This window comes from Tympanuchus pallidicinctus, unplaced genomic scaffold (genome assembly GCF_026119805.1).
Source record: "Tympanuchus pallidicinctus isolate F22 unplaced genomic scaffold, pur_lepc_1.0 scaffold5, whole genome shotgun sequence".
NCBI lineage: Eukaryota > Metazoa > Chordata > Aves > Galliformes > Phasianidae > Tympanuchus > Tympanuchus pallidicinctus.
In genome coordinates this window covers 35,225,456-35,241,109 of record NW_026294769.1, presented here as the reverse complement: position 1 = coordinate 35,241,109, position 15,654 = coordinate 35,225,456, and positions in this window count along the sequence as shown.

Genomic DNA, 15,654 nt, shown 5'->3' with positions numbered 1-15,654 from the left:
AAGATAGTGGTGTGCAGAGCTGAAAAGCTAATGTGTCATAATATTTTACTGTGGTACAATTTCTTCTACTGGACTCTAGTCCTAAATAACCTCACAAATGTCTTTATAAAATTATGTTGCCTTTGCTCAGGAAAAAAACAGTGACTCAGATCTATATGAAGCTGAAGAACTGGACTTGTTTACATACTACTAATGTGCAGATTGCAGAAGTATCAACTTGGTAGTACATTTCATTGGCTTGTTTCTCTGGTATTTGCGGGTTGAGCCCATCTAAAACCCATTCTCAACTCAATTACACGTGCAAAAAGAAGTACCTTGAGCACTTACTTTTGTTCTTGTGCAGATCAACACCATGCACACCACAGGTGGGACTGGCTGTCCAGGCAGGCAGCTAGCTCCTGCCTCCATATTTCTGCCGGCTGTGGGATGCTGGCAGCTTGTAGCAGAGAGGATCTGGCCTGCGGTATCTCTAGAGCACTACTCTGCAGCTCTGATAATGGCAGCATGAAAGTACACAACTTATTTTTGCCATTTATTCCTTGTATGAGCATTTTTCCTCCTTCTCGGGATCCGTGGTTTTAGTGTAGAACTGCTGGAAGATCAACATGCAGAAAAATGCTCTATTTGTTTACTGGTTTTCTTGTTTTTCTCCTGTCCCAGCTATTTGTTTTTGTAGACCACGTGATTGTAGCGAGAGATCAGATATGCACAGATTTGAGATTTCCAGTTGGTTATGCAGGATATTAAATAAGATATAGGGTTAGGGAAACGGAACATGGAAAAGCATATGGTGGATGTTGAGGAATTCACAGATTTAGAATGAAGGAAGTGCCAGTGGTTGATAGCTTATTTTAACCTGGTTTGATTCCTTAGTACTATAGCAAATAAGGTTAGGTCAGGAGTAGGAAAAAAAAAAGTGAAAGAGCTCAATTTGTGAATATTCAGTGGTCTACAGGGTTAGGCTGAAGGCTGAGGACAAAAGGAGACACAGTTTCATACTACATTTTAGCCATATTTCTCTGAATAATCTTCCCAGAAATGGATTTAGGAAGACAGTTGTGGGAACACTAAGAGACAATTGAAAGGCTCCTGGTTATGAATGAAGCATGCAGAGAGAGACAACGAAGTCTGATGCTAAAAGAAACAAATGGCCATTTGCCTATTTCACTTCCAGTTTTATCAACTGCTTCTTAAAGAAAGGAAGGATGAAAATTCAACCTAGAATAGGAGCAAGGCGATAAGCAGATCCCAGCCTTTTGCTGAGAACCCAAACCATTTGGTGCTGTGATTCTACTCTTTCTCTCTGTTCTTATCCTAAACCTATGTTTTTTTCGTGGCAGGTCCTAAAGTACCATCAGCAAATAATGCCAAGAGAAAACCCTTAGGAAGTAGCAGTAGTAGGGAGTAAAGCATATACATACACATGAACAGTTTTCCACTAGTCTGTTCATATTTCTGAGATGATTAAAAAATACATTTAATTTCAGCCCTCAGGTGCTCACAGAATATTAAATTAGAACCATAATTATTCTGTGTGTTGCTTATGGTGGAGACAAGTGAAAAGAGAACATCATTTAGGCGTAAGGAAGCTAATAGTTAAGAGCAAACTGTGTTGGCAGCCTTTCAGCTGAATTAAGATTCATTTTCCTGAACAGTTTTGAGACAGAGTTTGGATAAAATAGGTGAAGCTGTGATCTACAGGGAATACTGCTTCTGCATGGAAGAGTCACTGTGGACACAACACTGTGAGTTAAATCTTCAAACACTGAAATAATTATGTGTTCCTAACTTCAAGACAGACTGGCTTTCTAAACCTTCAGTTGCAACAAGACCGATGATGAGGTCTTCAGCAGTGTCATGATATCTGGTGTGCCAGGCAGAGAAAATGTTACTGAAGAGATACCTGCTGTTACCAGTCTCAGTATGATATGAAAGCAGGACCTGGTTTTCTAGGCAATATTTAAATCTATAAAGCAACCCCTGGCATTTTCTCACTGAGTCACTCTTTGGCCCCAGGATCTCACAGAGGCACAGTGCTTGAGATGCCAGAGCTGTGACACTCAGTTTTGGTTCTACTAAGAGCATTATCACACTTGGCAGTGACCTTAGCTTATCTGTGCACTCCTGTATTATTCACACACCCATGGTGGGCCCAGTGGCAGTCAGGGAGCACACACACCTTGTGTTTCACAGCAGAAGTGAGGGCAGCGCTGACCTTGGAGAGCCCCTCAAGAGTCAGCTGAACTGCAACAGGGCAAGATTTTGCAGTTTATCAGGTTAAGGTTAGTAAAGCAGATGGGTTTTGAATAACTGGAAGTGAAATAGTCTTAAGTTGTAGTTTCAAGAGAAATCATGTGAGGCTTTAGACACCTAGCACCTAGCAGCGTGTTGACGGCAGGCTCTGGGACACTCACCTGACTGCTTCAGATTTGTTCGAGACATGCTGAAGGGTTAACTTTGTGCAGACTGCATGTCAGATCAGGTATTTACTGTCCTTGTAGTGCTGGTATTGGATGAGGAATAACTTAAAGAGGCAGCATAAAGCACCATCAATGTGAATCATGTTCTGGATGTTGCAGCTAACTGGACAGAAATGTAATTTCCTCTCTGATCCCGATCAGTTTTCTTTTCCCAAGTGTTGTAGAAATCCAATATTAATAACATGGAACCAGAGCCCTAAAGACAGTGAACAGATTGAGTAAGTGTAACAAATGAATATATAACAACCCACCAGAAATCACAACAGAATATGGGCACAGCAGTATTGATACTCTGATGTGGTAAAATAAGGCTGCAACTGTTTGTGTCAGCTTATCAGTTAACACAATTGATATAAATGATTTTGTCTTAGTTTAACCTTTTCTCAATTACCACTTCTAGCACCCCGGGGATAATTGTATTTCAAGAAAACAAATAAACCTCTCAAACCTTTGACAAAGCACAATCTCTTTTGAAGACGGTCTTTTTCAAAAGAAATCACAGCTGTAAACATGAGGTGGTGGTGGCTCATAACTTTCTTACAAAAAGCCTTTTAAAATTGACTGACAGATTCAACCCCACCTCAATCAATTATATGGAAGCAAATGGGCTGCAAAGAAAACTTACTTAAGAAGTCACCCTGCAGGAGTTCTGGTTACTACCTAATGTGACTTACAAATTGGGTAATAAGAAAAGTAAAGAAATAACAGGCTTTAGTAACATTAGGCTAAGCTAGTATTAGTCCGATTCTTATTAGAATCATATTAACACAAAGACAAAACTTTAGCACTGTTTGTTTGAGTACATTGAGCTATGTGGGAACATAGACTTCAGAACATTAAGACATGTTGGCCTGTGATCTCTCTATAATAAATGTAACAAATTGAGTCTTCAGCAAACTAGCAGAAATCAGGTACTTTTCAAAGTGTCAGAACTCAAATAGACTAACAAAACTGATTTAAAGACTGATCTGATTGAAATGAACACTGACTCTTGAGTACAGGCATATTTCATTTAGCACGCATACAAGGCATAACCTTTCTCACCCCCTCCAGCACTTTTTAAATTGAATAAATACTACTGAGTTAAATATGAATAACCAAGAGCAACTAACTTGGCAGGAAAGGCAGACCTCACAGAAAGCTGTGAGAATCTTCTTGCACACACAGTTTTCCAGAGATTTGTTCAGTTCATGCGTTAATGTCATTTTGGTCATGTTTTCTTGTTCGTAAATACCTTTACACTGAAATAAAGAGAGTGCCCTACTGCTGCATCTGTCAGAGGCCATGGAATCTACAGGCTGGACTGTGCCACATTATTTGCAAATGACTCCTCACCAAGATAGCACTGCTGTGCTATCCCCAGAGCCACCAGTGCAAAGGTACCTGCCTGCAGCATGCTTGGCACTCAGCTATGCTAATGACGGGGATTTCTCATCAAAGAGCATAGAGAAGTGCTCCTGCCTTCAGCACTGTCTGGTGCCAGGGGATGGCTATATGCACAAGTGGCAAAGATGGGGCTAGATGAGTGCAGCTCTTGGTGCTCTCAGACTACAGGTACTGATGCCATGTACACTCTGCAGAGATACACTCTTAAATTACTCGTGTCCTTATTCTTCAGCTCTCTCAGTCTTCCCGTCACCTACAACTTTAAACTGTAAGTGCAGCGAGCAACTGGCAAAAGTTGTTTGTGTTTGCACCACAGTCCCCTGTTTGATTGAACACTTTTAAACTTTTTCACATGCAGTAAACTAGTAGCTTTTATACTGCTCTGTGGATCCAAGGCAGCAAAATCAAGCCTACCGTTAAACTTGGGGTTTTAGCACTTTCAGTTTCAGACAGCAGTAGCTGTTGGTTTGCTGCGTCAACTTTATTGGTGTGAATATATATGTCTATATATATAACTATATATATCTATATATACATATATAGATATATATAGTTATATATATCTATATATACAAATATATATATAAATATAACACCAAGAGACATGGACACAACACTAGGTAGGTAAATAACCTTAGCCAAATATTTGGGCTCATAACATAGTTCAAATTGTGTCAGCAGGGATACAGATTACTGCTTAGATTCCACAGATTCTTCCCCCATGTGTCCTGCTTTCCCATCCCAAAACAGCCTCCTTGGGCAGTTCTGGAAATGCTTTTGAATACCCTGGAGTGGCTAATCCCACTACCTGCTGACTATCCCAGCAAAGATTTTAGCAAAGATGTGCCATTTTAATCAATAACAAAATGTAATTACCAACCATGAGTCCTACTGACATACGAGGAGAAAAAGCAAGACCATTAATCACTTTACCCTCACAGAAGAGTATTTGGAAACTCCCTTGAACTATTTTAATGGTTGCTTAGCAGCTTGTCCCTTTTTTTTTCCACATGGTGGTATCTCTGTCTTTGAAGACTTCTCCAGCTTTGCCATCCTGGGTAAAAATCTCCGCCTCATGACTTCCTAAATTCCAGGTTTAGTACAGGAATAGACCTTGTCTTTGTATAGTTCTGGCAACTTCTGAGGGGATATCATTTCCAGGGGGGTCTCTAGTAACAACCTGCAGTATTATATTAACTGTAGAATGATAATGAAAGCAATTAGATAGTTTTAAGCTTCATGGGAAACTATATGTAGAATTTTTTGAAAAACACAGATGCTTAATTTTACACTCAGAACTTCTCTACATGAGAGAATATCCACAGACACGATAGTTTTCCATTTGCTTGCTTCATGTTATCTGCTCTGGCATAGGTAGAGATAACGAAGCAATTGGCTTTTATCTTGCTGTAAGTCATTATTTCATCATGGTGGTGATTTCTTTCACAGTATTCCCTCAGTGCTGCAAACTAAAATTTCATGCTCCTTGGGGGTAATGTGGGGCCTAGTGCATCTTGGGATTGTTCCATTGGAACTAGAAGCATATCTTGTTGATAGCCACTGTAAATCTGCATTTCCTGTGTCCTCCTACATAAGTGTAAAAATGCTGTCATTTGTCTTCTATCACAAGAGTTCATTGCCATCTGCCCGTGAATTTGTGGCTCAGAATGAATTAGTGACACATCTGGATGGAAACAGGATGTATTCCTGCTAGGCACCTTGTTCCTGAGCAGTCAGAAGGTATTAACTTCATCTCTCTTTAAAATTTTCTTTTCTTCTGAGCTTCAGAGTGTCCTTAACCTGGGGAACTACTGACCTGTCAGCCTCACCTCTGTGCCTGGGAAGATCATGGAACAGATCCTCCTGGAAGAGATGTTACAGGTGCTGAGGGACGAGCAGGTGATGAGACAGCCAGCATGGCTTCACTAAGGGCAGATCTAGGGGCCTCATATGGTGAGTGACAGCACAGCGGACAAGGGAATGGCAAATGTTGTTGTCTACTTTGCACATATACTTTATATTATTTTCTCTATTTTGTCATCAATTAAAAAAAGACAATAAAAAGCCTTCATAGCCAGCTTTACTCTCTGAGCAGCTGTGTAATCCGTAAACTTCTCAACCTCACTCTCTACCATTTTGATACATAACTTTTAAATATCTGGTAGAGTACAAGCCTAGCGTTTATCTCTGTGGTAATACGTGGGAACCAGCCACTGCTACAAAATGTTGCTGTTTATTCCTGCCTTTTCTTTCCTACCTTTTAACTGGGGGTCAGTTTATTAGTACACCTTCTCTCTTTTCAAGAGCCTTTAAGAATCTCGTTGAAACTTTGGCCAAGTATACTATATCAAATAAATCACCTTTGCTCACATGCTCATTGACTTTTAGAAAGAACTCCAATCAACTGCTATCTCATAAGTTCACTTTACGAGAATCACCTCAGCCTTTTCCCAGGGCATCGTACTGTCTCTTAACTATACTCATAATCTTGGTTTCTACTGGTCTGCTTTATACAAACAGATGCGGAGATTGGTTGGAGTGGATTTTGCAGCAGCATTGGAATGACCAGTGATGGCTGAGTTACTTGAGGCTGTCAAAGGATATAATCCTGAAAATAAGCATTTGGAAAACTCATAAGCAACCAGTCTTCTTGTTTCTGATTAATTGTCAGGAGATTGATCCTGAATGAACTACTGTGGCTGTGTAGCATGCTGCTATGAAGAGGTATCCTCTCTAACAACCACAAGGGTTGCTATCCACAGAAGGTTGGAAGCAACTACAAAAATGGTGTTCCCTGCTTCTAGCATGCGCCTTTTGTCTCCATACCAACCCAGTGAGTTTAGAAAAGAAAGACTTTTCTGTTTCTCTGCTGAATCTTACGGTCTGCTATGTTGATTAATAATAACATGAGTCTGCTTGGGAAAGACTGTGAGTGAATATTCATAAACTGTTATCCGTTTTCCCTAGTGAAAACTGAAAAAAAAAGAAGTAGTTTTCCAATGTGGTTAGTAGTATGAACATAAATGCTATTAGCATTTCTCTTCTATCCTCTTACAGTCATGGTTAAGGAAGCCTTTCACTGGGCAGGAGAAAAATCACTCCTATTTCATCATTATTTATGCATTTCCAGTGTGACAGTGGGTTTTCTCTATAGGAAGTGGAACAGTAGGCAGAGAGCCTGAGCTATACAAGCAGTATATGCTTTGAATTATAATAGAGCACTGTGCCTTGCATAAGGCTGAGACTAAAGGTCAGAGCTCGGGGTCTCTGGACAGAGGTTCAAGGATTTCGAGACAGGTCAAACAGCCTGGGGGATGTCCTCCTGAGCATGAGCTGCCAGCAGTACATAATCTGAGATGCCTGGAGCACTGGCTCCAAGGAGTGAAAATACTGTTTTTCAAACACAACTTGGATATTTTTTTTTTTTTCTGAATTGGAGTAGTACATGTCAGTCCTAATGTGTGGGAGAGCTCAGTGTGCTGCATCAGAGGGACCATTTTGCAGCCTGCCTGTGCTTCCATGGATGTTGATCCTTGTTTGCCTGTAGCACAGAAAGGATAGTCTAGGTGAGAGCCTTTGCCTATAGGTTCAGAAAGGTTTTCTGTGCAGTGCCTGCATTCTTTTCCCTTAGTAAAATTTTATTCTTGTCTTTCCAAGTGTGTTCTCAATGTGAATGCTTCAGCTTTTAGAATTAACAGTTTCATTACATAGATTTGTCATGAATTTTAAAATCAGTGGATGAGAAAAAAATAAGATGCTTAATCAGTAAACAAGAAGTGGCTTTACTAAGTAAATAAGATAAGCCTCTGTTGTCCTTAATGTGCATCAAAATAAATATCACCAGAGGTGCATGCACAAATCATTTAGAGACCATTTTGAGCAAAGTGAAGAGGGAGATGAAGAGCAATATATTTTTGTAAATAAGGATGAGTTAAAGGTAATATTAGAGCTTTTTGTGAGAAGGTTTAGGGATCACCCATATATTGAGGGTCTCTATCAGACTCATAGGGTCTCTGTACTGTGCCAGACCAAGTTGGCAGGGGAGCCAACTGCTGAATGCTTTTTCCTGGTAGGACAGGAGTAGGCACTGGCAGTGTCAGGGCTGGCAGAGCTGTGTGACATGAGATGGCAGAAGTAAGGGGAGGCAAAGAGCTGGCAGCCTTGGCAGATGGTTCTTTACAATACTAATAATGACCTATTGTGAATGCCCCAGAGCTGCCACATTGTCTCCATAGCCATATCAGTCGCCCTCTCTGTTACAGCCTGACTGTGCTTTGTTATCTTGAGGCTGCTTTCTGGCAGCTACCAGCTCACACTGAAACCCTTTTTCTATCTCTAGTACTTCTATAAAGCCTTTCTTCACTCTTACCCATTTACTTCCACTTGTCCTTCACTTTCTCTTGTCTGAAAAACACTCTGTGAGTCAGAAAGCTGGAGGCTACTTTGAGACCCCTGAGCTTTGTGTTTCTTTCTTTTTCATTTATCTATTTATTTATTTATTTATTTTACTTTTCAGTTCAGCTAAACCTGGATGGTGGTTAAGCTGATGGCTCTGAAAATGTTACAGGTGCTGTGTTTGAAAAACTTTAGAGGCTGTTACCTTTCCTGACTTTTGTTTTCATCCTGTAGTTTTCATTGACTTACAGTGCTGCTTGAAACCCTGGGAAATTTCAAAGATACATCTTTCTCCAGATTCTCTCTGAGGTTCCTTAACGTGGATACTCTTGTCTAGCTCATAGAACTACTGACGTTCATACTGGGTTGCTGATAATGATTGCACAAAGTGGCTGAGCAGCAAAGAGCCAGTCCTGCTGCTGCTGCAGACTGGCATATTTCCACTGGAGCTCATTTTGTTTCATAAAGCATCGGTTTAGATGAAAGAAAAAAGTAAGTCATGATTCAGTAGAAAACTTCTTAGGGCTTGATTTCTTTGTATTGGTAGCCTCTATGCTAACACAATTGGTGTATGTTTGAAGATTGCCTCATCCACTAGGATGCACATATTACCTTGAAATATATGCTTAATATGCAGAATGACAATACCTGCAGCATTTGTAGTCAGCAGCAGCAGTTCACTGGATTAAGAGGCTGAATGTTTCAGCCAACACACAAGCAATTACTCACAGTGCTCTATGAAGTTTGCAGTGTTTTAAGTCCACTTTCCCCTGACCCAGTGATAACCAGGAATTAACAGACGTGCAACATCTGTGCATCAGTTGCACATTAGGTTCTCCATAGTTAGTATCACTCATTTCCTGTGGGAAATGGAGGCTTACAATACTGATGACAAAGTGTTGAGGCTTCCAGCACCAATATTAACCATGCATTTTACTGACAGATCCTTTCTTCATTTTTAGTGGAGCATTTCCAAGACACATGATTTGTGTCTTGCTGCTACATGCTTTCTACACACAGTGCTTAAGGGATAATCCCAAATGCACTGTAGTATACAGAGCAATAAATGGCTGCTGAGATTAATAGACTGAGCAAAGCTGAAACATTTAATCAATCTCCAAAAAAATACTCATTGCCAGAATATTACAGGCAAGATAATTTACTCCTCCTCACATGCAACAAGCCCTAGCAGGGAACACCAATGTTTCTATGTGCCATGAGGATTTAAACTCATAAGCTGTTCCCTTACCATGACACTCCTTTATGAGGTGGAGATGAGGGAATAGACTGCAGTCCTAACTAAGCAAGGAACAGATACAGTAACATCCAAACTGCATAAATATGCTAAGGGTAAAGGTTTCCATGCTTTATGTGGGAAGAATAATGATGCCCTATTTCTCTGTGCCATGATATCTTTGCTTAAAACAGAAGAATAATAACAAGTGTATTTCTTGGTGAAAGAAAGAGCAGAATATAAGGACACTTTGGATCCTATTGATCCATCCCAATAAGATGCAGTTTACAGCAGCTGTGAGACTGCGGCAATTTGCAGCATTGGTTTAAAGTTCTTAACCTTGCATCAGCAGGGATTACTGAAATGAGGTTTGATCTGATAGACTTTGATGGGCCCCTTATATCATCAAGGTAGAATGCTAACAAGAGTAAGGAGCTCCTGGCCAACAAGGAGCTCTCATATGAAGGTATGACCTACATACATCTGATCCCGACAGAGGTTGGTGTCAAGGCTTCTGGCTTCAAGAGCTGTCTGCAAGTTCTCAGTTTCCTGTAGGAACACATGTAGGAATTGTGAAGTTCCTGCTTTAGAGGATATCACGCTCCTCTTTGTGTCCTGAGCCACCAAAACAATCCAGAAAAAAATCAGCAAGTGTCTCCATAAGAAACTTATATTTCATGGTAATGATTAAGGGAAACATGTGAACCCTGATGGAGCAAGAGGAGAATAGGAATAATTTTTCTTACATCTCCTCCTTTGACTCACTCACTTTCTCCTTTCTCCTTATATATTTATTTGTGCCTTATCAAAATCCAATCAAATGAAAAGTTAGAATTTTCACTGTGAAAACATTTATTTGTTATTTAACCTTTTCAGAGAAATACTGGTGCATGGGTTGAATGCTCTGAAAAGTGCTGGGACTATATACCACCTTACACTGGACTCCAGTTCATCTCTGCTCACACCACTTCCCTAGCTGCTATATACATTCCCTCTCCTCTCCATGGCTCCGGATTGTCCCAGTTCTGTGCGTCCCCTACTGCAAATTTTCTTCCAACCCTTCTTATGATTTTATGACTTTGAGAAAATCAGTGCCAATACTTCCTGAAAAGTCATGTATTATGAAGGAAATAGAGAATCAATGGTCACTTTTGAAAATCTTGCCCATGTGACCAGCTGATATTTGTTAGAGGCTGTGTAAGAGCACAGATGAAGAAGCTTCTCTGCTTCAAACTCAGGTGTTTGAAGAATCAGAACAATAGACTGGACCAGATCTGTATGAGCTTTCTAATACAAATCTTCCATTTTTAACTTCACAGCACGGAGAAAACTATAGAACCTAAATAAAGAAGATAATGGATGCTCATTTGTAAGGACTTTGAATATAAACAAACAGACAAATAAACAAAACCAGCTTTACCTTGCCATAAATCCAAGGTAATCTGCTTTTCTCTAGTATCTTTGTAATGAATTCTCATTAGTTTACAGATGGAGTAGTGGCACTTAAGTGGATAATGTAACATGCCATCTTTTATCATTCCTCGCTCATCTGATGGATGCCCAGAGAGCCCCTAAGATGTCCTTACTGTTGAACTCCAAACAATATGAAAGTCTTCCACATCATGTTGTAAAGTTATGATGATTTTGAATGAACGTAATTTAGAAATAAGTTATTCAAACAACACACAGACTAATCTGAACTGAATGTTAATAGAGAATTGCCCTAGTAATTGAGATGAGAGGAAGGACTTTCATAAGGCTTGTTTCCAGATTTTGTTTAGGCAGGGTTTACGCTGAGGTGATTCTCTTGGATTTTATTTACATTAGCATACATTTGGACTAAGTGCAATTACAAGTACTTTATGTTTCTATCAGAATCATATTTGTCTTCCAGGAATATAGCACACTGGGAGTAATTGTGAACGTTCTGTGTTTTTTGTGTAAGAAACATGGGAAAGCCTTTGGGAATTGTCTAAAGCCAATTAAGTTAATCAGTCCTTATCACTGCTGATTCAAGTTAGAGCAATTGGCGTTGCTTACTTAAAGACAATGGCCTAATGTTACATTATTTATTTTCTATTTCTGACAAACAGTATAAGACCATATTCATATTCAGACCTTCTCAGATGTGTATTTTTCAAATTTTCTAACAAATTCTGTCATCAAAATTCACTTATACTCCCTTGAGAATTTATGGAATGGAAAACGTCACGCTAATGTCAAGAAACAGATTTTGACTGTGACAGTACATAACTAATTTGAAGGAATATCACCAATTAATTTGAACTGAAAACTTGACCTGTCTTATGATTATTTTGCTATGGTAAGAAATTTGTTTTTCATCTTAAAGTCACATTTTTACTTTGTTTATTTTTTAAAAGAACATCTACTATTTTCCTCTGAGAAACAGAATAATCCCCCACAGAGTAACCATTTAAATGTTTGAAATTTGAAATGCTGTTGGAAATAGAAGAGCTACCCATGTGAGGAAAACAAATTAACAAATTGGAATCTAGTCCAACTCTTTGTTCAGTTTATAGGTACAGACATTTAGATGGGACTATGCATCTTATTTCCCAAGTACTGTTGACTTTTTTGATTACTCTGCAGATATTCATAGGAGGGAAAAAAAAAAGTAAACCATGTCATACTTTTTTGGTGTGTGATCCATATTGACTTCACTCAGAAGAGGAATTAAATTCAGGGAAGAATAGGTAACCATGTCAGAACTCAGGTCAGTTCTGTCCCACATACTTAAGAAGATATTCTGACAAAGACATTATTCTGACTGACTTGTTTAAATTGTACTTGAGGACTACAGCAAGACAAGCTTGCTGTCATTGTCCTGTGCAGAAATTTACAGGGTAGTAACATAAATGTAAAGCATACTACAGCCACAGATACAGTGTTTTACTCTGTGTATTAGCACTTTATGCCTATTTTGCTAAAGATCTAATATAGCAGGTAAGGGGTGATGCAGATACCAGAGATATATCCCAATTAGTTGACTTCAGTAATGGAATGAACCATGAGCAAGTCTCATTCTGTGACAGCTCAGCCTGTCTTCTGTACAGGTTTGCTATAACAATGTTACTGTAATGGGAACTTCTTAAATATTGAGACATTTCCCAATTTCTTTTTTTAATCTAGGTATATGATCATCTAAGAGCTCCATAGAGAACTTTATGTAATCTAAGATTTTTGTCCTGAGACAAAATAATTTCCACTTCAATTTTAATGTTGGCTTGATAATATTTATACATTTTGTTTATCCTTTGACTTTTTACTGTGTTAGACCATACAAATTTGCTTCTTGTATTCTACATGTAGCAGAACTCACCTTCCATGTCTAACAAAGGTTTGTTGCCATGAATTATATCTATATCCACACACATACACAATATTTATATAGATATATATACTTCATATTTAATGAATGCACAGGTTTTTACAGTGCATGGTTTGGAAATGCGCATAATTCCAGGTATGGCTGCTACCTGAGCCACGTATAATCATCTTATCTAGAGATTTATATATAATCTTCCTTTGATATATCATTATGAATACCTTTGAACTTTGCAGTAATGGATCTGTACTGCATATTTTATTTGCTTTATTTTTACTGTTCAGGAAAGTCCTAATGCAGTGCCAAGGAAGATTTGATATTAGAGCCACTCAACTGATCAGAAGGGAAACAGAGAACTGAACTGCAGTGTGCCCAAAATAGTGTAGAACAGCCAAAATAGAAGGGAAATAAAATGAAGGGAAAGCTTCAGGACTTCAAGGGGATTCCACAAGCATTGCCAGATGAATGGGAGTCTTCCCTGCAGATCAGATTCAAGGTCTCCCTGCAACTCAGACCTGGCCACCTCAAGGCTGGGAGGCTACACCTGGCTGGGCCATCTGGCCTGTCAGAGCAACAGAGAAGGGCTATGGCTGAGGTGTGGTGTGTAGACAGGAAAAGGAGAAGGCAGGGCTCATCCCCTCTTCCAGTCTTCTACTCTTCAAGCCAAAGCTGCTGCCTCAGGCATCCTCATACCTCCCTGGGCAGCACCCACACTAAGTGCATAGCCCATGCAGGGCTTTTGCCATCTCTAATTTAATAGAGAGGTAGCGGTTTTGCCTAGAGCTGGCTATGCTTCTCCATGCAAGAGAGTCAGAACAGTGATACACACTTGCTTGTGTCTGACCTTTCAGAAACTGGGGAGATTTTTCATGTTCCTCTTTATTTCCCTTATTCCTTTACCTGAACTTGAACAATTGGTTTGGGAGTGCCATTCCCTACCAGGTTAACCTGCAGCCAAATTCCCTTCCTACACACCATGCAGGGCTTTTCTGTGTTTCTTTCTGCAGCTTACACAACTTTTATCAGGAAAATAAAATCTGAAGCAATAGGAGGTAAAGCTGTTTAACATTTTCTATAAGTCAATAGAGTTTCATATGTAGAAGTTACAGTGAGGTTTCACGAGTGCATGGTTGAGAATCATTCTGTTATAGCATTCTGTAAAAAACACAGTACAGAAGATGTACCTGACTTACATACATGCAATATATGCTTCTGAGTGCTCCATCTTTGTAATTTCTTGCAAATCCTGCACTGAAAATCAGACCTCACTTGGGATGGAAGGCAGTGGTTTTCTTCATTACTACACTGGCAACCAGCAACAGACCTGAACTGAGAACAAAGTTGGCGTTCCTCAATGAACTGTTTCTAATTAACATGATTGGAAATCACACAAGTGTCCTAATATTTGCAAATGGCATTACAAATGATGTAATTAAGTCACCAATAGAAAAGGTTCTTATTGGGCTTTTAAAAATAGATATACATTTTATACACCACAGGGAAATTTGTCCCCCAGAATTAATGAGAAAAAAATGCTTGAAGTATTGCTACAGAAAAATTATTATGAACAAGTTTCCTACGTTCTGAGTAATTATTATTACTATTATTTTTGTCCTAAGGCTTCTTGCACATTTTCAAAACCTAGAAACATAAAGCAACATGACATCTTTCACCTCTGCCTTGTCAAGAGATCGATCTATTCCCCTCAGCCACTGAACAAAGTTTCTGTAACAGCCTTTGCATTCCATACATTCACATTCCTTCCACTTAACCCTTTTGGAGGTCTTCTGTTGAAACCGCTAATTGCTGGGCATCAACACACCTCCAGTGGCTGCCCAGTGGCCATTTAACCTTTGGGCCCTCAGGATGCTGAAACGTAGCTGTTTCTGAGCAGATTCCCTAAACTGTCTCTTTTACATTTACTGCTGTGTGCTAAAGTCCAGTTCTCTTTCACAGGCCAGACAGAGATTTCCGCAGTGCATAGCAGTGCGGCCGAGTGCCCTTGCAGAGGCACGAGGAACAGAAACATAGAATCATAGAATCCTTAGAGTTGGAAAAGATCTTTAAAGATCATCTCGTTCAACTCCCCTGCAACAAACAGGGACATCCACAGCTATATCAGGTTGCTCAGAGCCCTGTCCAGCTTGGTCTTGAATTTCTTCATGGAGGAGAAATGAAATGCCCACCACATCTCTGGCAAACCTATTCCAGTGCCTCAGCACCTTTTGTGTAAAATACTTTTTCCTTATATATAACCTAAATCTCCCCTCTTAAAGCTTGAAACTATTTCCCTTTGTCCTATCATAACAGACCCGGCTAAAGAGTCTGTCCCCTTCCCTCTTACAGCCCCCCTGTAGATACTGAAATTCCACTCTCAGGTCTTCCCGGAGCCTTCTCTTCTCCAGGGTGAACAGACCCAGCTCTCTCAGCTTGTCCTTGTAGTAGAGGTGTTTCACCCCTTGCTTCATTTGTGTGGACATCCTTTGGACGTGCTCCAATAGGTCTATGACTCTCCTGTACTGAGGATTCCACATCTGGATGCATTTCTCCAGATGAGGCCTCACCAGCACAGAACAAAGGGGCAGGGATCACCTCCCTCAAACCTGCTGGCCCTAGTTCTTTTGATGCAGCCTGGGATATGGTTTGGTTTCTGGGCTGTGAGGGCACACAGAAAGGTTATTTCAAATAAATCAGAACTACATACATTTTTTCATTGTTGCTATTAACTAGGACACTCAAGCAAGCCTTTATTGGAGGAAGCAGCAGTTCAGGGATAGAGTTTTATTTCCATTTTTATTGACGAAGCAATAGAT